The 26,131-nt window shown below is 43.8% G+C and overlaps 1 pseudogene; it reads left to right on the top strand.

Moving 5' to 3' along the window:
- The window catches only part of LOC134343479 (transmembrane protein 144-like), a 182,142-nt pseudogene that overhangs the window by 18,267 nt on the left and 137,744 nt on the right, over positions 1–26,131 (top strand).

The raw sequence follows: 26,131 nt of genomic DNA on the forward strand, positions 1-26,131 counted from the left end.
AAAAGGAAGTTAGATATGGCCCTTGTGGCTACAGGGGTCAGGGGGTATGGAGGGAAGGCTGGGTTCTGAGTTGGATGATCAGCCATGATCATAATAAATGGCGGTGCAGGCTCGAAGGGCCGAATGGCCTACTCCTGCACCTATTTTCTATGTTTCTATGTTTCTATGTTTAAGTCCACTGGAGTCTCTCTACCAAACCTACCTGCAAGAATATTTGTCCCCCTCCAGTTCAGATGTAAACCATCCCACCGGAACAGGTCCCACCTTATCTGGAAAACTGCCTAATTATCTATCAATCTGAAGGCCTCCCTCCTGCACAATGCCTTCAGCCACGTGTTGATCTGCACTATCTCACTATTCCTAAACCCGCCTGCACGTGGCACTGGTAGCAATCCTGAGATTGCTGTCCTGGAGGTCCTGTCCTTTAACTTGGCGCCTAACTCCCTAAACTCACCTTTCAGGACCTCCACACTCGTTCTACCTGTGTCATTGGTCCCTACAAGGACCACGACATCCGGCTGCTCACCCTCCCTCTTGAGAATACTGAGAACTCGATCAGAGATATCGCGAATCTTGGCACCAAGGAGGCAACAGACCATCAGGGATTCTCGATCTCTTCCACAGAACCTCTTATCTGTCCCCCTAACTATCGAATCCCCTATCACTACTACTCTCCTCTTTTCCCTCCTTCCCTTCTGAGCTGAGGGTCCAGTCTCAGCGCCAGAGACGCAACCACTGCAACTTGTCCCTGGTAGGTCGTCCCCATCAACAGTATCCAAAATTATGTACTTATTATTGGTGGGAATGGCACAGGTGTGCTCTGTTCATTCTGTCTCTTCCCCTTCCCTCTCCTGACAGTCACCCAGCTACCTGTCTCCTGAATCTTACAGGTGACTATCTCCCTGTAACTCCTCTCTATTTCTGCCTCTGCCTCCCGAATGATCTGAAGTTCATCCAGCTCCAGCTCCAGCTCCGGTTCCCTAACTCGGTTTGTCAGGAGCTGCAGCTGGATGCACCTTTCGCGGGTGTAGTCATCAGGGACGATTGTGCTCACCCTGACTTCCCACATCCTGCAAACGGAGCACTCAACTGCCCTAACTGCTGCCTCCATCACCTACTCTTAAGGTAATTAGATTTATTAAAGGAACTTACTCGGCCTTACCTCACTTGGAGTGAAGCTCTTCCTCAGCCTCTGCTCGCCAAAGCCTCAGGAGCCAAAGCCTTCCTACTCTGTCTCTCTTTACTCCGTTGCCCTGCTACAATGTCGCCCACTCTGTTAATCTGCTCTCTTTTAAATGCTCCCACTGCCTCACAGTCCAACTTGCACACACTTGCGCAGTCGTGTCCTGTTCAACTGCTGAAGGAAAAAAAAAGGAAAAATCCTATGGTGTTAAAGGGAAAATACTGGCATGGATAACGGAAGGGCTGACATGCAGGAGGCAGAGAGTGGGAATTGGGAATAACGGGGGCCTTTTCTGGTTGACTGCTGATGACTAGTGGTGTTCCTCAGGGGTCAGTATTGGGACCACTACTTGTCACATTGTTTGTCAATGATTTAGATAGTGAAATTGATGGCTTTGTGGCAAAGTTTGCGGATGATATGAAGATAGGTGGAGAGGTAGGTAGTGCTGAGAAAGCAATGCGATTGCAGCAGGACTTAAACAAATTGGAAGAATGGGCAAAAAAGTGACAAATGGAATACAGTGTTGGAAAATGTATGATAATGCAATTTGGAAAAAGAAACAATAGTGCAGACTATCATCTAAATGGGGAGAAAATTCCATCATCAGAGGTGCAAAGGTGATGTGGAGTTACAGTGATGACTGCTCCACTGGGGGTGTCAGATGCCTGAACTTTTGGCATGGGGGGTTGTAAGGAGTGAGTGCAGGTCGTCCCGAGGCAGTCATCGTCATTATTAAATCGTCTATTTGACTATTGGGTGCCAATGGGGCACTGGATGGTACAGGGAGTTGTGGATAATGTCCTGTGGCAGGTTTCGTTTCAGTCCCAGCCTTCTCTTTTTCAGGCTGCTTAATCATTTTCTTTGGAGGTTGGTGTCTTTTAACCACCTCCTTCCATCGTTTAAAACACCTGAACATGTAATCAGCATCCCATCCTCGTCGCCAAACAATTGCGGATAAGTCTCAGGAGCAGCAGACAGAATAGATCAGGCCGACTCAGAGAGTTGTTTCAGACTAAAGGATGTTACTTACATGATATCATGGAGTGCCCAAGCACCTAAAAGCGGGATCTTAAAACTTTTCTTAACAATACAGTACACTCTTATTTATACCCCAAACGTACGTGACAAGAAGCACTCAAAGCTGTCAGGAGGAACCTAAACTACAATTCTTCAGAATAGCGAAGCTGCATAAAATGTCCTTGTGAGGTTATAGATTTTCTTAAGTGTTAGTTCTCAGGACAGTGTATCAGGTTTCCCCAAGCGCAGGTATGTGATGATTCTTAGAACAAGGAAGCACAGACAGTTATTTTCCCATCCCGTCTACAAAGCACATTTCAGTCACACAGTGTACATTAGTTGCAGATAGGTGATTACAGACTTTGAATTCACAGACTAGAACAAGGTCATTAACCCCTTAACGTTCATCACAATGTCTTACTATTTTTCTTCCACAGTTCCCTCATTGTTAATCTTCTAGATTGACATTTCTTACTGTGGTATTTCCTCCTCTTCCTCATAAGGGGGCTCATATCCATAGGGGAAGGGTCTTTCTTTCTCGGGGTACACCTCTTCACCCCACCAGTGCTCCTTGCTAGCTTTATCTTTTACCATCTGGAATATCATTGGGACACCCCCAGGGCCGGGCAAAGTCCTCTTTATCAACTGATAACAGCACAACCTCAGTGCTCCACATACACAGCACCCTAAAACACATACCATTACCACTATAATTATTCCATGCATTATCCAGCTTCCCCAGCCAGAAAACCATCCCATATTCCTTCCCACCAAGATCCTCCACTGTTGAAGTTTTCCAGCTGCTCTCCTACCATCCTAATCACCTGAACCTTCTCCACAATGTGCTGGCCTAAGTCAGTTATATTCTCTGAGGCATCAGGAATATAGGTACAACATTCCTTCCCTATCATAGCGCAGGTTCCCTCCTTTTTGGCTAATATAAAGTCAATGGCCATCCGATTTTGCAAGACCGTCTGTCGTATAGAAACCATAGAAACTACAGCACAGAAACAGGCCTTTTGGCCCTTCTTGGCTGTGCCGAACCATTTTCTGCCTAGTCCCACTGACCTGCACATGGAACATATCCCTCCATACACCTCCCATCCATGTATCTGTCCAATTTATTCTCAAATGTTAATAAAGAACCCGCATTTACCACCTCATCTGGCAGCTCATTCCATACTCCCACCACTCTCTGTGTGAAGAAGCCCCACCTAATGTTCCCTTTAAACTTTCCCCCCCTCACCCTTAACCCATGTCCTCTGGTTTTTTTCTCCCCTTGCCTCAGTGGAAAAAGTCTGCTTGCATTCACTCTATCTATACCCATCATAATTTTATATACCTCTATCAAATCTCCCCTCATTCTTCTACGCTCCAGGGAATAAAGTCCTAACCTATTCAACCTTTCTCTGTAACTGAGTTTCTCAAGTCCTGGCAACATCCTTGTAAACCTTCTCTGCACTCTTTCAACCTTATGTATATCCTTCCGGTAATTTGGTGACCAAAACTGAACAGATTCGGATTCAGATTCAGATCCAGATTCGGCCTCACCAATGCCTTAAACAACCTCATCATAATATTCCAGTCCTTATACTCAATACTTTGATTAATTAAGGCCAATGTACCAAAAGCTCTCTTTACGACCCTATCTACTTGTGACACCACTTTTAGGGAATTTTGTATCTGTATTCCCAGATCCCTCTGTTCTACTGCACTCCTCAGTGCCTTACCATTAACCCTGTATGTTCTACGTTGGTTTGTCCTTCCAACGTGCAATACCTCAATCTTGTCTGTATTAAACTCCATCTGCCATTTTTCAGCCCATTTTTCCAGTTGGTCCAAGTCCCTCTGCAGGCTCTGAAAACCTTCCTCACTGTCTACTACACCTCCAGTCTTTGTATCATCAACAAATTTGCTGATCCAATTTACCACATTATTATCCAGATCATTGATATAGATGACAAATAACAATGGACCCAGCACTGATCCCTGTGGTACACCACTAGTCACAGGCCTCCACTCAGAGAAGCAATTCTCTACCACCACTCTTTGGCTTCTTCCATTGAGCCAATGTCTAATCCAAATTACCACCTCTCCATGTATACCTAGTGACTGAATTTTCCTAACTAACCTCCCATGCGGGACCTTGTCAAAGGCCTTACTGAAATCCATGTAGACAACATCCACTGCCTTCCCTTCATCCACTTTCCTGGTAACCTCCTCGAGAAACTCCAATAGATTGGTCAAACATGACCTACCACGCACAAAGCCATCATAGCAATCATTTCAGTAGTTTAACCGTATACTTGAGACTGAGTTTCTTCTTTCTTTTTAAATCTTTTTATTAAATAAGTATACAAAAAGGTAAGCCACATAGGCACTAATACACTGTTAGAATATAATAAAGTTACAGGAGATACTAATACAAAAAAAATGATACAAACAATGTAATTTAAACATAACGTACCAAGGTAACATAATAGTATACTAATTTATATATATATATATCAATAGAGAAAAGGAAAAAAAAACCCAAAAAAACCCACCGTGCAACTAACTAAAGCAAAGCAAAGCAATGGGCTAACTTGAAACCAAACAGAGTTAAAAAACTTAAAATCACGTCCTCAATCCCGACCTCCATTAAAAACAGTAAAAAAAAACAAGAAGGGTATATATTACATTAAATGAAAATATTGAATAAAAGATCTCCAGGTCTGTTCAAATTTAAATGAGGAATCATAAAGATTGCTTCTAACTTTCTCCAAATTCAAGCATAATATCGTCTGAGAAAACCAAAAAAAGGTAGTTGGAGCATTAAGCTCTTTCCAATGTTGTAAGATACATCTTTTCGCCATTAAAGTAAGAAATGCAATCATTCTACGGGCTGAAGGAGAAAGATTACTGGAAATTTTAGGTAGTCCAATGATAGCAGTAATAGGGTGAGGAGAGATATCTATATTCAATACCTTGGAGATAATATTAAAAATGTCTCTCCAAAAAGTTTCCAGAGTAGGGCAAGACCAAAACATATGAGTTAAAGAGGCTATCTGCCCCGGACATCTATCACAAAAAGGATTAATATGAGAATAAAAGCGAGCTAATTTATCTTTGGACATATGTGCTCTATGAACAACTTTAAATTGAATTAGGGAATGTTTAGCACAGACAGAGGAAGTATTGACTAATTGTAAAATCTGCCCCCAGTCATCCACGGAAATGATAACCCCAATTCTTGTTCCCAATCTACCCTAATCTTATCAAATGGAGCTTTCCTAAGTTTCATAATAATATTATAAATCATAGCCGATGCACCTTTCTGACATGGATTAAGGTTAATTATAGTATCTAAAATGTATGTAGGAGGAAGCATTGGAAAGGAAGAAAGTGTAGTACTTAGGAAATTTCTGACTTGTAGATATCTAAAAAAATGTATTCTTGATAAATTATATTTATTAGATAATTGTTCAAAAGACATAAGGGAACCATCTAAAAATAAATCCAAAAACCGTGAAATACCCTTAGTCTTCCAAATTTGAAAAGCACGATCCATAAAAGAGGGAGGAAAAAATATGTTACCTAAAATAGGAATCGCTAACCCAAATTGATTAAGATCAAAAAATTTTCTGAATTGAAACCAAATACTTAAGGTATATTTAACTATCGGGTTAGACGCCTGTTTAAGGCGTTTCAAATCAAAAGGAAGAGAGGAACCTAAAATAGAGCCAAGTGTATAACCCTGAACAGATTGTAATTCCAATGCTACCCATTTAGGGATGGATAGTATATCCTGGTCAAGTAACCAAAATTTCATATGTCAAATATTAATTGCCCAATAATAAAATCTAAAGTTAGGTAATGCTAAGCCTCCATCTCTCTTAGCTTTCTGTAAATGTATTTTACCCAGTCTCGGGTTTTTATTTTGCCAAATAAATGAAGAAATTTTGGAGTCGACTTTATCAAAAAAAGATTTTGGAACAAAGATTGGTAATGCCTGAAATATATATAAAAATTTTGGCAAAAATCTTAACTGCATTAATACGACCAATCAAAGTTAAATATAAAGGAAACCATTTAGATGAAAGTTGAATAATATGGTCAATTAATGGTAAAAAGTTAATCTTAAATAAATCTTTGTATTTACAAATAATTTTAATCCCAAGATATGAAAAATAATTATTAATCAATTTAAATGGAAAATTATGATATAAGAGACTGAGTTTCTTCAAAAGCTTCTGCAGTGCTATTGGCTAATTCTTCTAATGCTGCGGCCAATTTAATTATTTCTGTGGCAGTCCGACCTACCCCATACATAGTGTCACGTACCCCATGACGGGGATAAAGAACCAGCAGAGATGGAAAACACTTTGGAGTCTCATATTGCTATAAACTAGTAATATTTATTAGTGACTACACAATACAGTAATATAAATGTAAATAAATCAAACAGGTTAGCAATGATTATATATAAAAGTAAGTGTGGAATATATATATATATGAAAAAACCAAGCTTCTTTAAGTCTAGGGGTAAAAAGATACAGTCTTACGATGTTGAGTAAAGTTCAGTTCAGTTGGTGGTATTTAGTTGAGTAGTGATGGGGGGAGAGAGGGAGAGAGTGAGTTGAGTCCTCAGGTGAGCTGATGCCGTTGATCTTCTCGTCGTCCTCCAAAATCCTTTACAAGTCACCGATTGTGACTTTAACCAGGGGACCGGTCTTCTGTGGTGGAGCTATCACCCAGGCAAGGGTGGACACATAGACAACTCCCCACCAGTCAACCCCTTCTTCACCGTTGGAATAGCAATTTGGATCGATCCGCCTGATCGATCCTCCAAAACCCACTTTCTCTGCGGGCACAACAATGCTCCTTCAGTGTCCAGATCATGTGTCCTGAGGTCTGTATCATCTGACCTCCTATTTATTTCTCTGTGCTGAGCATCACCTGCCAGTCAAAGAGTCCCTCCCTCCTTTTTCTGTAAAGGAGTGCCAACAGGCAACAAGTCCTTGGAAGTAACATCAACAATCTGCTGAAAATCATAACATCGAGTGTCCACCACCTTCAGTCACATAGCAACTTTCGAGCTGCTCGGTGCTGTCTCCAACTCCAAACTCAGTAAAAATCCAAAGTTACTTCCAGTGCCTTAAAGTGACAGTCCAACTGTCAATCTTCGTCTCTCTCTCTCTTTTCCAAAAGCAACATATCGGTGGTAAATAACTCTGTCTCTCTCTGCTTTCCAAACAAACCATCAATGATAAATGTCTCTCTCCAAACAGTTAATAGGGGCACTCCAGGATCCTCTCACAATAGGGAACATTATCATCCCAAACCGTCTTGCCTCTGCTATGCCCCTTTTGGTTTTAGTCCAATGGGGGTGTTCCTTGGGATGATTCATAACGCTCAAGTGGGGCACTAAGTATGCTAAGTAGCAGCACCCACTCCATCCTTTGTCCTCTTGGTGGGTTACTGTTCTACCTGTCCCATCAGGATCTGGCTCTTCCCCTGGTAACCATGGAGAGGCTCGATTTCCACATACTCAATAGGTCCCATTTACGGGCCTGAGTCCTCCATCGGGAAAATTCACATTGTCTGCCTGCCGGGTACAGATACTATTCCTCAGCTGATAAGGGGCACTGGAGTTGTGGTTGCAATAACAAGTGATGTCCATTGGTTCGAGGGAAGGATAAACTTTTAATTCCAGGTTTCAGTTTTGAGGGATCCTTCAGGGGTGGCCGGAGATACCATCACTCAAAGCACCAGGGGTAGCACTGATCTCTATCCGGCTCCTAGTACAATTATCATCCTTTCTGGTTCCATTTCTCCTACTTGAGTATCACCCAATAGACCTGGTTTCATTTCGAGAGAAGGGAACCATAGACACAGGTATCGTGATTTTACCGTGCAGCACATATCCAGCAGGCTCCCTGCCGTACCTGCTTAGTGTAAGTAGAGTATGAGGATATAAAGGTATTAGGGTGGCTACCACCCACAACCTGAATTAACCCTCCCATGAACACCAACCCTCCCAACCAGTGCATCTTTGGTTCTTTCTGACTTTGTCAGTTATTAGCCACTTGTCGACTCAATTGCCCAGTTCACTTCTGGCGGGTGATATTTTTTGCATCTAGCTGCATGAATCCAATCTTCTTTTCCGTCATCTTTCAGGGCCATCTGTGTTGTTAGCAGCACAGTGTCAGGTCCCTTTCACCTAGGAGAGAGAGAATCTTTAAGTTTTTTACATACACCTGGTCTCCCGGTTGGAATGCGTGTATGGGGGCATCTCTAACAGGGGCCTGTGCCTGCCTCATCCTCTCCGCTGCTTTACATATGGCCTCTGCGTAGGCCAGAGTTTGTTCATCATTCCATATCAGAGCCAATTTTTCGGCACCTGCTGGAGGTCTGGCCCCTGTGGTCATTGGGCGTCCCATGACAGCTTCATGAGGTGTCACTCCTGCAGCTCTGTTCTTCCTATTTCGCATAGCGTACAACACTATGGGGAGAGCTTCTGGCCATGACAACCTATTGTCCTGACACACTTTGGATAGGGCATTCTCCAATTCCCCGTTCACCCTTTCCACTATCCCCAAGGACTGAGGCTGGTAGTGAATATGCAATTTCCATTGAAACCCCATGGCCTGCACTAAATCCTTCACTATCCTGCTGGTCAATGCTGGCCTCGGTCACTGTTTATTCCCAAGGGTATTCCATATCTAGGTATTATTTCCTTCCACAATATTTATACCACCGTCCGAGCATCATCTTTTTGTGTGGGGTAGGCTTCCACCCACCGGGTGAACGTGTCCACAATTACCAACATATACTTGTACCCCGAGGCCGGGGGCATGAGTACAAAATCAATTTGCACATTTTCAAAGGGAATCTGGGGAGTCGGAAGGTGATCATACTTGGCTGCCCCCTGTCCTTGGTTGTTTTGCTGACAAATCAGACAGGATCGAGTGATTTTCTGTATGGTTGGGGTTATGCTGGGTGTATACCATTGTGCACTATTGTTGAGGGCATGTTGCATCCCTCCTTTGCCCATGTGAGCCTGACCATGTGCCAGGTGAGCCGGAGACAAAAATAAGCTATGAGGGCACACTACTTGGCTGTCTGGGTGACACCATAGCCCGGTATTCTGGTAACATGCAGATTTGCTCCAGGCACGTTTCTCTTGCTGTGAGGCAAGATTTTGGGCTTCCTGCAACTGCTGGATGTCAATACACACAGGGAGCTCCTTCCCTCCCAATTCAACCCAAGGGGTCTGTAGCACAGGTTGTTGCTGAAGGGCCACCTGTTTTGCTACCATGTCTGCAAACAGATTTCTCTTGGAGACCTTATTCTCGGTTAAGGTGTGTGCCTCGCACATATTGGCGGGAGGAAAGAGAGCAGCGCGCTGCGCATGCGCAGCCCTCCAGTGAAAAATGATATCGTATCCGTTAAATAGGGGCCATGGACAATTCTGATTTGATGGAGACGGACATGAAAGCACAGAGGAACATCTGGAGGAATTTCTGAAACGCCAGTTCACTGCTGTTGTTACTGCGCGATCGGGAATCTTCCGGAGGGAAGGCCTCAAAATCCCCGGCTTTGCCTGCTGTTGGCAACAGAGATTGAGGTCGAATCATTCCGACAGAGATGGCGCTCAGTACTCGGTGTCAGAGAGCTGATCGGAGGCTTGAAGTTTTCAGACGACTCAGAGTCGGACTGTGGTCGGGCATGGCGGGGAGAGTTTTCTTCCTTCTCCCATCTGTGTGAGATGTGGGACATTCAAGAGACTTTGAACTTTTACTGTGCTCATGGACTTCTTCATCAAGTTATGGTATTGTTGCACTGTTGTAACTGTATGTTATAATTATGTGGTTTTGTTAGTTTTTTTCGGTCTTGGTCTGTCCTGTGTTTTGTGATATCACACCAGAGGAAATATTGTATCATTTCTTAATGCATGCATTACTAAATGACAATAAAAGAGGACTGCGTGTCTTCATAATCTAATTATCACTTGAGTCTGTGGCAACTGTATAGCTTCTAAAAGGTTCAGTATGAAGGAGGCGTGCTTAATCACTTTCCCTGACGAGGTGATAAATCCTCTATTTTTCCACAATTGCCCAAAGTTTCACGTGCTATCCTAAACGCATAACGTGAGTCAGAATAAACATTGACAGCTTTTCCTTAGGCCAAAATGCAAGCAAGGTCGGGTAACGGCATAGAGTTCTGCCGCTGGCGTTGATGTTCCTATTGTCAAGGCATAAGCTTCTACTACCTCGTGGGCAGTTACTATAGCTTACCCTGCCAACAACAGATCATCTCTTGGGCGGTGCATAGAGCCATCTGTGAAAATTATTAAATTAGGGTTATCAGTAGGTTCGCTTCTCAGATCTGGTGGGGGTAGTAGTGGCTTCCACTGCGAGCAGAGAGTCATGGTCATCCCCATCCTGCTGTGCAGATGGTAACGGAACAAAAGTAGCTGGATTAATAGCTGGAGATCTTTTGTACGTACAGTTGGATCGAGTGAGAAGAATCACCTCATAATCTGTCCTTCTGGCTGTGGTAAAATGCGGAGTAGCAGCTGAATTCAACAGTAGCATTACGGCATGGGGTACTATCATAGTACACGGGTGATCCAATACAATAGGAATAGACTTTTCTACCATTACGTTTAGGTCGTGGAAGGCTTTCTCCCTTTTGGGTGTCTATTCCATGATGAGGGGCTCTGTTTTCAATGTAGCAGAACACATTACTGCATCCCTCTCCCGGTATTCGGGAATCCACTGGCCGGCCCTACATTGGGACCATGATCTCGTCTAGCCACCACCTGAGGTAACTGGGGGTACAACTCTGCTGGTGTGGTGGGATAAGGTGGTGGCAGGGCACTTGGGGGTGCCTTATTCTCTGGCCCTGATAGAGGTGTTGAAGACTCCTCTTTATCTTTCTTGCAACACACATCAAAGTTGCTGGTGAACGCAGCAGGCCAGGCAGCATCTCTAGGAAGAGGTACCATCAACGTTTCAGGCCGAGACCCTTCGTCAGGACTAACTGAAGGAAGAGACATCAGCAACTTTGATGTGTGTTGCTTGAATTTCCAGCATCTGCAGAATTCCTGTTGTTTGCGTCTTTATCCTTCTTCCTTTGTTTAGGTGGCTGATGCCTTTTAGCTACTTCCATCCACTTTTCAAAACACCCCATAATATATTCAACATCCCAGTTAGGGTCTCCATTCCCATTTGCTACCTCATCCCACCAGGTCTGTATCAAAGGGACTTTAATTTCAGTTAAGACAGCACAAAGTTTCTTTATACATACTACGTACACAATGAGCACCCAGTGGCGTGCTTCCTCTGTCTTTCCACAAGTCTCTGAGTTCAGTCATGGAATAAATCGGTAGCTACCTTGGTACTCCCATGAGCAACCCCTGCTGTCCCCCCTTTCAGTTAGGACACAGGACACCTGTCTCCTCCTTTCAGCTAGGAGTTTGACTTTCCTTCCCAACTTGAAAGGCACAAACACCCCTTTTAGCTAGGACACCGGTGCCTTTCCTAACTGGGAAAGTCCCCTCTTTCCGCTCGGGTTCTTTTTCAGGGATCCTGCTGAAATAGTATCCGTTCAGTAATTCCCTCCTAACTTGAAAAGTGTTAGGATACTAAGGGGATCCCATCCTTGTCACCAATCTATTGCGGATAAATCTCAGGAGCAGCAGACAGAATAAATCAGGCTGACTCAGAGAGTTGTTTCAGACTAAAGGATTTTACTTACATGATATCATGGAGAGCCCAAGCACCTAAAAGCGGGATCTTGGAACTCTGCTTAACAATACAGTACACTCTTATTTATACCCCAAACGTACGTGACAAGAAGCATTCAAAGCTGTAAGGAGGAACCTAAACTACAATTCTACAGAATAGCGAAGCTGTACAAAATGTCCTTGTGAGGTTATACATTTTCCTAAGTGTTAGTTCTCAGGACAGTGTATCAGGCTTCCCCAAGCGCAGATATGTGATGATTCTTAGAACAAGAAAGGACAGACATGGTTACTTTCTCATCCCGTCTACAAAGCACATTTCAGTCACACAGTGTACGTTAGTCGCAGATAAGTGATTACAGACTTTGAATCACAGACTAGAACAAGGTCATTAACCCCTTAATGTTCATCACAATGTCTTACTATTTTTCTTCCACAAAAGGGTCCTCGTGTAAGACTCCCAGAAGGTTAATTTACAGGTTGAGCCTGTGGTGAAGAAGGCAAATGCAATGTTGGCAATCATTTCAAAGAGAATAGAATATAAAAGCAAGGAAATAATGTTGGAGCTTTATAAGACACTAGTCAGGCTGCACTTTGAGTATTGTCAACAGTTTTGGGCCCCATATCTCAGAAAGGATGTGTTGTCATTGGAAAGAGTCCAGAGGAGGTTCATGAAGATGATTCCAGGAATGAAAGAGTTAACATATGAGCAGTGTTTGGCAGCTTTGGCCTGTACTCAAGAATGAGGAGGGATTTCATTGAAACCTACCGCATGTTGAAAGGACTAAATAAGGTGGATGTGCAGAGGATGTTTCTCTGGTGGGGGTATCCAGTACTAGTGTGCACAGCCTTAAAATTGAGGAGTGACCTTTTAGAACTGAAGTAAGGATGATTGTTTCTAGCCACAGAGTGGTGAATCTGTGCTCTGCCACAGACTGCGGTGGAGGCCAAGTCTGTGGGTATATTTAAAGTGGAAGTTGATAGATTCCTGATTGGTCAGGGCATCGAGGGATGTGATGAAAGGGCCGGTGTATGGGGTGGTCTTGTGGTCTAAGGTGTATAATTTAAACATTCTTTGATAATAAATGCCCTTTGAATCTTTTGATTGGTAGAGCAAAGAAGGGCATAGAATGATTTACAGACAGAGCCAATTGGGGAAAGTGTGGAGAATCTGTCCTCCGCACTATTAGTCTCAGTGAGGTGACAGAGCAGTTCCACAAACTGACAATGAGAAGATGAAACCAGCATGGACAAGTGACCATTTGGAGAGTTACAGTCATCTTATGATTGCACTTTTGAATCAGCAATTCATTGACCATATTTCAAATAGGGTCATGATTTATTGTTCCCAAGTGTTAAATCTCAATGCATGGAGTGTAAGAAATAAGATGGATGATCTTGTTACACTATTACAGATTGTCAGGTATGATGTTGTGGCCATCACTGAATTATGGCTGAAGGATAGTTGTAGTTGGGAGCTGAACGTCCAAGGTTACACATTGTATCAGAGCGATAGGAAGCTAGGCGGGGGGCTGTTGTGGCTCTGCTGGTAAAGAATGGCATCAAATCATCAGAAAGATGTGACATAGGATCAGAAGATGTTGAATCTTCGTGGGTTGAATTAAGAAACTGCAGGAGTAAAAGGACCCAGATGGCAGTTATATACAGGCCTCCAAACAGTAGCTGGGATATGGACCATAGGTTACAACAGGAAATAGAAAAAACATGTCAAAAGGCCAATGTTGTGGTAGTCATGGAGATTTCAATATGCAAGAGATTGCGCTTGTTGAATGCCTACAAGATGGCTTATTAGAGCAGTTTGTCATTGAATTCTGAAAGCAGTAGTGGTAGAGATTGTGGAGGCATTAATAATGACTCTGGCATGGTGCCGGAGGACTGGAAAATTGCAAATGTCACTCCATCTTTAAGGACGGCAGCAGGAAGGAAATTATAGACCAGTTAGCCTGACCTCAGTGGTTGGGAAGACATCAGAGCCAATTGTTAAGGATGAGGCGAAAGAGTACTTGGTGACACAGGACAAGATGGAACAAAGTCAGCATGGATTCCTTAAGGGACAACCTTGTCTGATGAACTTGTTGGAACTCTTTGAGGAGATTACGAGTAGGATAGATAAAGAGGATGCAACTGATGTTGTATATTTGGACTTTCAGAAGGCCTTTGACAGGGTGCCATACATGAGGCTGCTTACCAAGTTAAGAGCCCATGGTATTACAGGAAAGTTACTGGCATGATTAGAGCATTGGCTGATTGGTAGGAGGCAGCAAGTGGGAATAAAAGGAAAATTTTCTGGTTGGCTTTCAGTGACTAGTAGTGTTCTGCAGGGTCGGTGTTGGGACCGCTTATCTTTAACTGTATATTAATGATTTAGATGATGGAATTGATGGCTTTGTTGCCAAGTTTGCAGATGATATGAAGATTAGTGGAGGGACAGGTAGTGTTGAGGAAACAGGAAGGCTACAGAAGGACTTAGACAGATTAGGAGAATGGGCAAGAAAGCAGCAAATGAAATGCAATGTTGGAAAGTACATGTCATGCATTTTGGTAGCAGAAATAAATGTACGGACCATTTTCTAAATGGGGAGAAAATCAAAAAATCTGAGATGCAAAGAGACTTGGGAGTCTTGTGCAGAAGACCCTAAATGTTAACTTGCAGGTGGTGAGGAAGGCAAATGCAATGTTAGCATTCATTTCAAGAGGTCTAGAATACAAGACAGGGATGTGATGCTGAGACTTTATAAGGCACTGGTGAGCCTTACCTTGAGTACTGAGAACAGTTTTGGGGTCCTCATCTAAAAAAAGATGTGCTGGCATTGGAGAGGGTTCAGAGGAGGTTCACAAGGACGAATCTGGGATTGAAAGGGTTATCATACGAGGAATGTTTGTTAGCTCTGGGTCTGTAATCACTGGAATTTAGAAGGATGAGGGAGGATTTCATTGAAACCTTTCAACTGTTGCAAGGCCTAGACAGAGAAGCTGTGGAATGGAGTCTAGGACAAGAGGGCACAGCCTCAGGATAGAGGGGCGTCCACTTAGAACAGAGATGTGGGGAAATTTCTTTAGCCATATGATGGTGAATTTATGGAGTTTGTTATCACGGGCGGCTGTGGAGGCCAGGTCATTGGGTAAATTTAAGGCCGAGCTTGATAGGTTCTTGATCGGCCATGGCAGCAAAAGTTATGGGAAGAAGACTGGGGAGTTGGGCTGAGGAGGGGAGAATAAAAGAGTCTAGGACTCAGCCATGATTGAATGGTAGAGCAGACTTGACGGGCCAAATGGCCTAATTCTGCTTGTATGTCTTATGGCCTATTCCAAGTATTCTCAGGGAAAGGACTGTAGAGAAGCTAGATGACAACTATACTGGAATCATAAACATGAGGTCATTAATGTGAGTTTTATTGCTACTGGTTTATTGGGTATCCATTTCCATGCTTCTCTTGACTCGCAGGGACTTGATCCCTACACTGATCCCACTCATTGGATCTTCATTTCCCGGGTCTCTTCCTGGTTTTCCTTGACTCACCTGACTCTGATTCCCATTCTGCCGTCAAACTCATAAGATTCTGTTCCCAGGTTCTCTTAAAACTCCCCTTGATACATAAACACTCTTTAAACCTACCAGTTAACTGGAAAATATACCATATATCATTTGAGTTTGTGTTTCATTGAAAAATGTGAATTAAAATCATGTGTTGGAATATTAACAAAACAACTGTAATGTTAGCTGGTCCTGAGCATATCAGATTAATAATATTATACTATAATTGGAGTAGCCTCTTACTGAAGGCAGTAACTCACAACTAATCTATACTGTCCAGTTAGATTGTGATTCAAACTAATTCAAAGCAGGATTTTACACATTTATACATTGTTAGGATAACAACATTCAACATCCTTGCATGAAATAGTTTAGTCTGCTTTTAACAAAGATACAAGGGCAATTTAAAGTAAATTCATAAATTTGGAGATCACAATGTAGATAGCAACAAAAAACTGTGACACAGAAAATCAATAACCTTAGCTATGTTGGAAAATTTATAGAAGATGTCATGCAACACTTTTGAAAGAGCTGGATGTCTATTGTTCAACAATGCCTGCAATTTTTTTTTCACGGACAGCACAGCCCAAGTTCTTTTGAAAAAGCAGCACTGCTGTAGACCATCTGTTATGAAAAAGATACAACTTTATGGCCAGCTCTGATTTCTAATGAAAAGTTTTGTCCTTGACTAGAGACCAGCAATTGAACTAATATTGGTAGGAATCACTTTGAAGTCAGTGGCATGGTCTACAATAAATTGTTCTTTCTGTGCATCCTGTTATAAATCCTAGTTGAGATTTTAAACATTGTGTTTTGCAGGCTTGTTTTTCCAGTGGATATTTTGTACTGCAGTTTGGGTTCTTTCACTGGTGATCCACCTTATCCAAAAGTGTCCAAAGTTCTGGCCTCTCACAATGCTTGGTGGATTTCTGTGGGCCACAGGTATGGTTAATTGGTATTATATAATTGCAATAAAAATCACTTTCCTTTTGTGACAGGGGTGGACCTTTTCCCTGGATTGTGAGTTATTGAAAGAAATATGTCCAATGCTTTCTTTTCTGAGAGGTGTAATTTCTGATAGAATGTTTGGTATTGAGGCAGGAAGGAGCTTGGGATCATATTGCTCTGTCTTGTCACTGCTAAATCCTTGTCATATCAGTAATTGAAAGGCTTCCTCTAGTGCCATGAGACAGGACTTGAAACAAAGAAAGCAATGGAGTGGGAATCTATTCCCTGATTGCTGGCTGAAGGGTTTGAATGACTTGTACTTGGTTTATATAAAATCCTCCTGGATATTGTAGTGTAGGATTTTCTGAATAAAACATGCAAGAGCCCTTTTATGTGCTTAACAAAAGCCGCAGTCCCTTTACTTCCATTACCAACAAAACCACAAGCAGTCACCTTACACTGATGTCATTATGTCAAACACTGACCCTTAAAGTGAACACAACAACTCCATGACGGTGTTTGTGAATTATGTAGAACAGTTTCTATAATGAACAATATGTGTCATCTGTCACCCATTGCATTAGCCTTGCATGAGCCCCCCACCCCACCAGAATTCACCAAAACTGGCATTGTGCTGGAGCTTGAATGAGCTCCTGGCTCGGGTCCTTTATGCCTTGGTTGGAGTAACAGCAGATGCCTCTGGCTCGTCCAGCGGTGTCAGTACATGGTCTTGTCACGATGCCTCTGGCTTGTCCAGGGGTGTACTGAAACACACGTGGTCATGTCGTGGAACCATCAAGGTCCTGGTGGGCCAGTTGAAGGCGATCTATAGAAATACATTCAGGTTTACCTTTCCTAACTACAATAAAAATCCTCTTTTCCATTCCAAAGCATGGAACGAGCCATTGTAAGGGGGCTTAAAGGGATCTTGATCTGTATCATTGTGGACAAATATGAACGAGATAGAACAAAGGTCAAATGGAAGCCAAGGGAGCTATACGCCATGATGGGAAGTAGGAAGAGGTGTAAAAGAATTGAGTTCACTGCGGAGGACGGAAGCTGCTGAGACGCCGACCAGGCAGTCGTGCATTCGGGAATAAACATCACTTGGCACCTGTAGTGGCTGCCTGTACACCAGCTCAGCTGTGGAGGGCTGCAGACCCTCTTTCGGAGCCATTCTGAACCCAGCAGGATCCGCAGGAGATGATCGTGCTGACACTCATCTGTCAGGGAGATCCTTTAAGGAACAGTTAAGATGCTTGCATAGGCCGTTGGACCGCAAATGATGTGCTGTGGTCTGTTGTGAACTGGTAAACGGTAGTCAGAAGAAATAACAGATGGGGTGCCGAATGGAGCAACCCAGATATTGATGAACACTTAAGCCTCGACCACAGGCCTCGCTCACTTCTGGCCACCTGGTGGTACGGTCCACCATGGTAAGGAGATGCGTGAAACCGTGGGAGGGAGGTAGAGGGCCAACCAGGTCCACATCGACGTGTCAAAGTGTCACTCAGGGACCGTGAAGGGTGCTGATGGTGCCTGAACATGACAGTTAATTTTTACCCACCGACACACACAGGCTACACTCCAGTCTTTTTTATGGCCCTTCGACACAAACTTTAAAGCAAACAGCTTCTGAGAAGCCTTCCCTCCAGAATGCAACAGGCCGTGAGTGTAGTTATAAATGGCATGTCTCCAGTTTGCAGGCACTATGGGGTAAGGGTGACCAGTTGACACATTGCACAGGAGTGAAACTCCTGTGTCCTCCAACTTGATGTCAGCTAAATGTCGGCCCGTGACTGCTGCCCTGTGAGCCTGGACCCCTAGGTTGGTAGCTTGGTTGACTGGCATGCAGCATAGTGGCATCGATGGCAGGCTGTGAGAGGCAATCAGCCTCAGCATTATTTTTCCCTTTGACGTGCTGTATGCCATCGTGAATTCCAACACGTGGGCCAGGCCAGGCTGCTATCATGCAGACCAAAGGATCTGACACTTCGGCCATTGTGTGCACGAGGGGTTTGTGGTCAACTACAGTAGAAAACAAAAAGGGCAGACAGCCAGATAGAGAGCGAAAAGCTCACGGTCAAACGGGCTGTACTTCCTCTCGGGGGTGGGGTAGGGAGCTGCCGGCTGAAGAAGGCGAGCGGCTGTCACGTGCCTCCAGCCAACAGCTCATGCACAGCACCCACAACATGGTCTGAGGCGTCAGTAGTGATGGCTATAGGTGTGTTGGGGGGAGGAAGCGTATGCACCAGTAAGTCGTGTTCGAAAAAACAAGTATGTTGTTCAGATAAACAAAAAGAAAATCTGAAACTTCTAACACAGGATCCATTAGTCGCTGGAAAGTCTGTGCTGCATTTGTCTGCCCAAACGGCATGCACAGAAACTCAAATAGGCCAAGTGGGATTATACCAGCAGATTTGGGAATGTCTTCAGGCACACAGGCACCTAATGATAGCCCCCGACTAGAAAAAAATTACCTTTTCTGCTAAATGTGCTGAAACGTCTTTAATATCTGTGACTGGTTAATGATTGGATGTTGTGGCCTTGTTAAGGCAGCGGTCATCACTGTATGAATGGCAACCATCATCAGGACTACGGACCACATGGAGGGGTGAAGCCCATGGGCTATTCAACCTGCGTACAATGCCAAGCATTTCCATGTTAGTAACCTCAGTCTTAGCGCCGGCCAGCTTTTCTGAGTCCAGTCTAAGCATAGGCATAGACTGGAGAGCCAGCTGTGGAAATACGGTTCCCAACCCCATGCCTTTTGAATGTAGTGGAAAATATGGGCTTGGTGAGGCTTGGTGAGGTTTGGGGTTCCACCCAGCAGGCGAGTGAATTAACATGTGGTGGTGTATGCAGAGACAAGAGTCCTCATGAGGAATTTACTGGGGGTACAGGGTAACGATCTAAAGTCTTCTGTGTCCACAACTCAGCAGTTTGTAATTTCTACTGACAGTCCTTTGGCACACAGCAAATCTGTGTCAAGGAGAGGTCTAGCAGCTTTAGCAAAGACAAAATCTCATATGTAACGTTGCCCACTGAAGCAGAGTATTATGCATCTTGTCCTACAAGTCCAGATCCTGCTGCCACTGGTGGTCTGTAGCGAGGGTCCATCGCTCTCTGCCTTGTAATCAATGAGCGATGCTAACAGCACACTCACTTGAGCACCTATGTCACATAGGAAGGGCTGCCCTGAAAGGGTGTCCGTAATGAACAATAGACAACCCTGGCAGCTGGATCCCATGGTGTTCGCAGACCTCTGATGACCAATGTGCTGGCACTGTTGAAGCTGCGTAGTGGTTGGCGTACGTGCTGGAGCCATGGGCCTGAGTCTGCTGGTGGTTCTGCTGACAGGGCTTATTGAGACAGGGAAAGGAAGAGGAATGATGCACCTCTACCTGGCTGAGTGTAAATTTTCGGCCAATTTAATACACTCCCTATAGTCCTTCATGGGTGTATTAGCGAGGGCTATGTAAACTTGATCAGGCATTCGTTGCATAAAGAATTCTTTAAAAACAAAACGATGATATTGATTGCCCAGGAGAGACAGCAGGTGGTCCATTAGGTCTGAAAGTCTAGCGTCACCCAGGCCGGGCAAGGAGAGCAACTATATGGCACGCTCAGACTCAGATAGTTCACAAGTCTGTAATAGGTGAGCTTTCAGAGTGACATGCTTATCACGTGCAGGTGGATTTTCTAGTAGACTCGCCACTTTGGCGGCAGTAAAACTACTTAGTGAGGCTACAAACTGGTAAACTTTAATATTGTCCACCATGATCTTTTGCAGCGTGAACTGGGCTTTCAAACCACGTGGTTGCATGCTGCCCGCCCCCCCCCCCCCCAGAGCTCCAGCAGCTCCAAAGCGACTGTGCTGGTCGATGTTCCTTTGGGTAACTCTGGAATTGTCTGAGAGTATTGGAGTCAGCAGTGTAGGATTTTCTGAATAAGATATGTGAGAGTTGTTTTATATGCTTAACAAAAGCCGCAGCCCTTTACTTCCATTACCAAGAAAACCAAAAGCATTCACCTTTGGCTGATGTCATTACATCAGACACCATCTCTTAAAGTGAACACAACTCAATGATGGTGTTTGTGAATTATGTAGAACAGTTTCTACTCTGAACAACACATGTCATTTGTTGCCCATTACATTACCCAACAGCAGCAAAGAAAATTTAACAAAAATCTACATCGGCTGCCTCCCATGCAACTCCAGGGCTAGTTGCTGCATCTGGGTGGTACAACTAGGCACCATTTCTTCTGGATCTGACAGTGCTTAGTTTTAGTTTATTCAGTTTATATTATTAATCCAGCCTGCCAAAGATCAAAAGTACATTTATTCTCAAAGTATGTATACTTTATATGACCTTGAGAATCGTCTCTTAACAGGCAGCCACGAGCAAAGAAACCCAATAGAACCCATTAAAAATAAAAGAAGTCCATCAAACACCCAATGTGCAGAGAGAGAAAAAGAAACAAATCACGCAAACAGTAAAAGCAAACAAACAGCGTTCCGAATTGAAGTTCACAAAGTCAGGAATCACGGAAGCCAATCCAGAGGTCCACTAGTTGCAGGCCACGGCTTCAGTCCACAGTGAGGAGGAGCAGCTAATCACACCGGACCATCCCTTGCCTCCGACACCATTTCAATCTGGCTCAGCGCTTAAATCGTCCAAACCTGGGGCTGTCCTCGCTCTCTGCCGTTTCGATATGCCCCTGGGCTCTGCCAGCATGATTTGGACAGTACCCACTTTCCAATTGGGCTCAGCTTTTAAATCAATCAAACCTTGGATCTTTCCTCGACTTCACCTTGTTTCAGCTTCGCACATCGAATTGCCTCCAAGTCTGCTCTATCAACTCTAACCCAGACCTGCTACAACCACCCTGCCCCTCTGATACCCCAGCCCACACCGCAAAAATGCCCACTTGTACAGGGGAATCGGTTCAACTTCGACAGGGAAATCACAGAACACTGTTTGGAATGATCATGCACCTGAAAAAGTGTGAATAGCAAAGTATTTAGTTGTTTTCTTTGTTTCATTGGACACCAGGAAGTAGTCACTGAAATTCAGCAGTGCCACCTTCAACTGGAGGCTTCTGAACACCAGAGAAAATTACCCAGATTAGAGATAGTAAACATGGTTTTATGCCTGGTAAGTCATGTCTAACCCGTCTTAAAGAGGTTTTTGAGGAGGTTACCAGGAAAGTTGATGAAGGAAATTCTATTTAGACTTTGGCAAACCTTTGACAAGCTCCTGCATGGGAGATTGGTCAGGAAGGTTCAATTGCTCAGCCCTCAAGATGAGGTAGTAAATTGGATTAGACATTGGTTTCTGGGGAGAAGCCACAGAGTGAGTGGTATTAAATTTTTATCTCTCTGACTGGAGGCCTAGTGGAGTGCCTCAAGGATCGGTGCTGGGCCCCTTGCTGTTTGTCATTTACAGTATATCAATGATCTGGATGATAAGGTGGTTAATTGGATCAGCAAAGTTTTGGATGACACCAAGATTATGAGTGTACTGGATGGCGAGGATGGCTATTAAAGCTTGCAGCAGGATCTGGACCAGCTGGAAATATGGAATGAAAAATAGCAGATGGAATTTCATGCAGACAAATGTGAGGCATTGCACTTTGGGAGGACCAGCAGAGCACAGGAGTGTTGTAGAATAGAGGGATCTGGGAACACAGATCCATAATCTGTTGAAAGTGGTGTTACAGGTAGATAGATTAATAAAGAGAGTTTTTGGCATGTTCGCCTTCATAAATCAGAGTTTTGCATACAGGAGATGGAATGTGATGTTGAAGTTGCATAAGACATTAGTGAGGTCAAATTTGGAGGATTGTCTCCAGTTCTGGACATCAATCTACAGGAAAGATATTGATGAAATTGAAAAAGAACAGGGACATTTACAAGGATGTTGATGGGGCTTGAGGACCAGTGTTGTAGGAAAAAGTTGAACAGGTTAAGACTTTATTCCCTAGAGCGTAGGAGAATGAGGGGAGAGTTGATAGTGGTATACAAAATCATGAGGCTATTCATAGGGCAAATGCAAGCTGGCTCTTTCCACTGAGGTTTGGTAAGGCTAGAACAAGAGGTCATGGGTTAAAAGTGAAAGGTGAGATGTTAAAGGGGAATGTGAGGAGGAACTTCTTCACTCAGAGGGTGGTAAGAGTGCAAGTGCGCTATCAGTGGATGTGGTAGATGTAGGCTCGATTTCATGATTTAACAGAAATTTGTGTAAGTACATGGATGGGAGGGATACGGAAGGCTCTGGTCCTGGTGCAAGCTGATGGACAGAATAATAGTTTGGGCTGAAGTGCAGGTTTTTTTGTGCTGTAGTGTTCTATGACACCATGAATGCTATCACCTCCTACAAAGTGAAACCAAGCAACACAGGTGAGATCAAAGCTTCACTCCCAGATGTGCTCAATTTCTTTGAGGCTCGCTTTGACATGGAGGCACCTTCACGAACTCCCACAGTCCCCAATGACCCTGTGATTTCAGTCTCTGAGGCTGATGTCAGAGTATCCATCAGGAAAGCCATCCCATGGAAAGCAGTCGGTCCAGACAGGGTATCCGGACGAGTTCCAAAGACTTATGCAGATCAGCTGGCTGGAGTGCTCACTGATATCTTTAACCTCTCACTTCAGCAGACTGATGTACCTACCTACTTCAAGCAGGCTTTAATCATACCGGTACCTAAGAAGAGCATGGTGACCTGCCTCAGTGACTGTCATCCAGTAGCACTTCCATCCACTGTGATGAAGCACATTGAGAGGCTGGCGATGAAACATATCAACCCCACCTTGAGAAGCGATTTGGCTCGCCTCCAATTTGCCTACCATCACAACAGGTTAAAAGCAGATGCCATTTCATTGGCTCTTCACTCAACCCTGCAACATCTGGAGAGTGAGAGTGTATACATCATGATGCTCTTCATTGACTGCAGTTTGGCATTCAATACTATCATCCCCTCAAAACTAATCAATAAGCTTCAACACCCAGGCCTCAGAACCTCCTTGTGCAACTGGGTCCTCGATTTCCTCACTTGAAGACCCCAGTCAGTTTAGATTGGCAAAAACATCCCCATCGGCACAGGTGCACCAAAAGGCTCTGTGCTTAACCAGTTGCTCTTCTCACTTTACACTTACGACTGTGAGGTTAAGCACAGCTCCAATGCCATATTTAAGTTTGCTGACAACACCACTGTCACTGGGCAAATCAAAAGTGGTGACAAATCAGCATATAGGAGGGAGATTGAACATCTGATTGAGTGGTGCCATAACAACAACCTCTTACTCGGTGTCAGCAAGACCAAGGAGCTGATTATTGTCTTCAGGAGAAGGAAGTGCATTTACTTCCTCAGGAGCTTGGGAAGATTTGGCATGACATCTAATACTTGACTAACTTCTATAGATGTTTGATGGACAGTATATGGACTGGTTGCATCACAGCCTGGTATGGAAAATTGAATGGAAATTCCTGCAAGAAGTAGTGGATATGGCCCAGTACATCATGAGTAAAGCCCTCTCCGCCATTGAGCACATCTACATGGAGTGCTGTTGCAGGAAAGCAGCATCCATCATCAGGGACTCTCACCAGCCAGGTCATGCTCTCTTCTTGCTGCTGCCATCAGGAAGAATGCGCAGGAGCCTCAGGACTGACACTATCAGGTTCAGGAACAGTTATTGACCTTCAACCATCAAGCTCTTGAACCAGTGGAGATAACTTCACTCACCCCGTCACTGAACTGTTCCCACAACCTACGGACTCACTTGCAACAATTCTTCATCTTGATATTTATTGCTTTATGTATTAATATCATTATTTCATTTTTTAATTTTGTATTTGCACCGTTCATTGTCATTTGCAAATTGATTGTTAGACCATCCTGCTGAGTATGGTTTTTCATTGATTCAATTGTGTTTCTTGTATTTACCGTGAATGCTCACAGGAAAATGATTCACAGGGTTGTCATGGTTATGTATATGTACTTTGATAATAAATTTACTTTGAACTTTGATGCTATTTTCTATTAAGGTTCTACTGAAATTCAGAAGTGTGAGAATGTGTGAAATTTTAAAAACTACTTTAATTAGAAAATGTCTCAACTGAATTTTCTGGGAGGCCATTTCCCCTTTGGACTGTGAGCTTCCTTTCTACTTCCTGCAGATTTTTCCGCTGTAAACCTACTTCATGCTGAGGAAGCCAGCATTCCCCTGGCTATTTCCTCCACTATTAATTTGCCAGGGGTCACTTGCCGGGGGCCTCTGCTGTATGTTTAACTGGATGCAGATTAGGACTGGAGATGAGAAGCTTAATGATTAAAACATTTGGGGAAATGTGTGGAAAATCTGATCTTTGAACCCAAATGTAATTACATTTCTTTTTGTGACTAGTATTGCAGTAAGACTTCTAGATGATACAGAAATGGTCAGTTTTTTTTAATATACGCTAATGGTGATGTCTCTGGGTAACTAATGAGGCTTCTTCATGAAGAAAGAAAGCAGAATCCTGTAACAGTATTTTAACAAACATTAGAATGTTTTTGATTACAGTATTTCATTTCTTCTAGGGAATGTCTCAGTTATTCCCATTTTAAAAACTATTGGCCTTGGCATGGGAGCTTTGATCTGGGCTACATTTAGCCTTCTAATGGGCTGGGCTAGTTCAAGGTAGGTAAAAAACTTTATTTATAATTAATAAGTTAGTGCCTTGCAGTAATTAAACAGCCCCGAAAATGTCTCTCAAGACCAAAGAATTGAAGTGCCAGTAGGAATTGCACTTCAATTAGATTTTCTAATTGTAAAAATGCCCAGTCTGCAGACTCAATGGTTCAGTGGCTGCAGTTAATATCAAAGAATGTATACAATATACAACCTGAATTCCTTACTCTCCACAGACATCTGTGAAACAGAAGAAAAGCCCCAAAGAATGAATGACAGGGAAAACACAAGATCCCAAAAGCCCCCTGCCCCCATCCCACACGCAAGCAGAGTTAACCCCCCTCTCCCCCTACCCCTTCCCTCACTTATTCTAGCAAAAAGCATCAGCAGCCCCACCACCTACCATGCAAGCAACAGCAAAGCCACATAGAGAGACCATGGTCTTCAGTCCATCTAAAACTACTGTTCATCCCAACAGTTCAATATCCCTCTGGTTCTCTCTCTCCCCAATAAGGGAGACAGAGGTATTACTTCTTCCACAGAGAGAGGGGAGACAGGCAGTCTCCGTTTTGATGTTACAGTCTGACTGTAGCACTGCTTTTATTTTGAGTGTCAAGAGCAAACTCATTCACCAACGAGAGTGGGAGAGAGAGGGTGATCACTCAAGTGCAGAGGTCTCTGACAGCCATACACACTGTCTCAATGTTCCGGCTCCCCCCCCCCGGCACTTCAGTTCGTGACACTGGCAAGAGATCGGGTCCACAGGGCCGGACCCCGAAGGTGTCCATCTTGAGGCTGCTCCTGGAGATATCAAACACGCGGCTGATGGGCGAGCTCCAAGAATGGGAACACGCCACCGTGCAGAACCAAAGTTTGAGCGCAGCTGTAGATTGTGGACGCTGACAGGACCCCAGCCATCTTGAAAAGGAAGATAGGATTCAACCTATCTAATTTCATTTGTAAGGAATTGGAAATTGGATGAGCCTAATATAGAAGGATGGGAAAAGAGAAGGGTACTATGCAT

The sequence above is a fragment of the Mobula hypostoma genome, chromosome 3 (assembly GCF_963921235.1).
Source record: "Mobula hypostoma chromosome 3, sMobHyp1.1, whole genome shotgun sequence".
NCBI lineage: Eukaryota > Metazoa > Chordata > Chondrichthyes > Myliobatiformes > Myliobatidae > Mobula > Mobula hypostoma.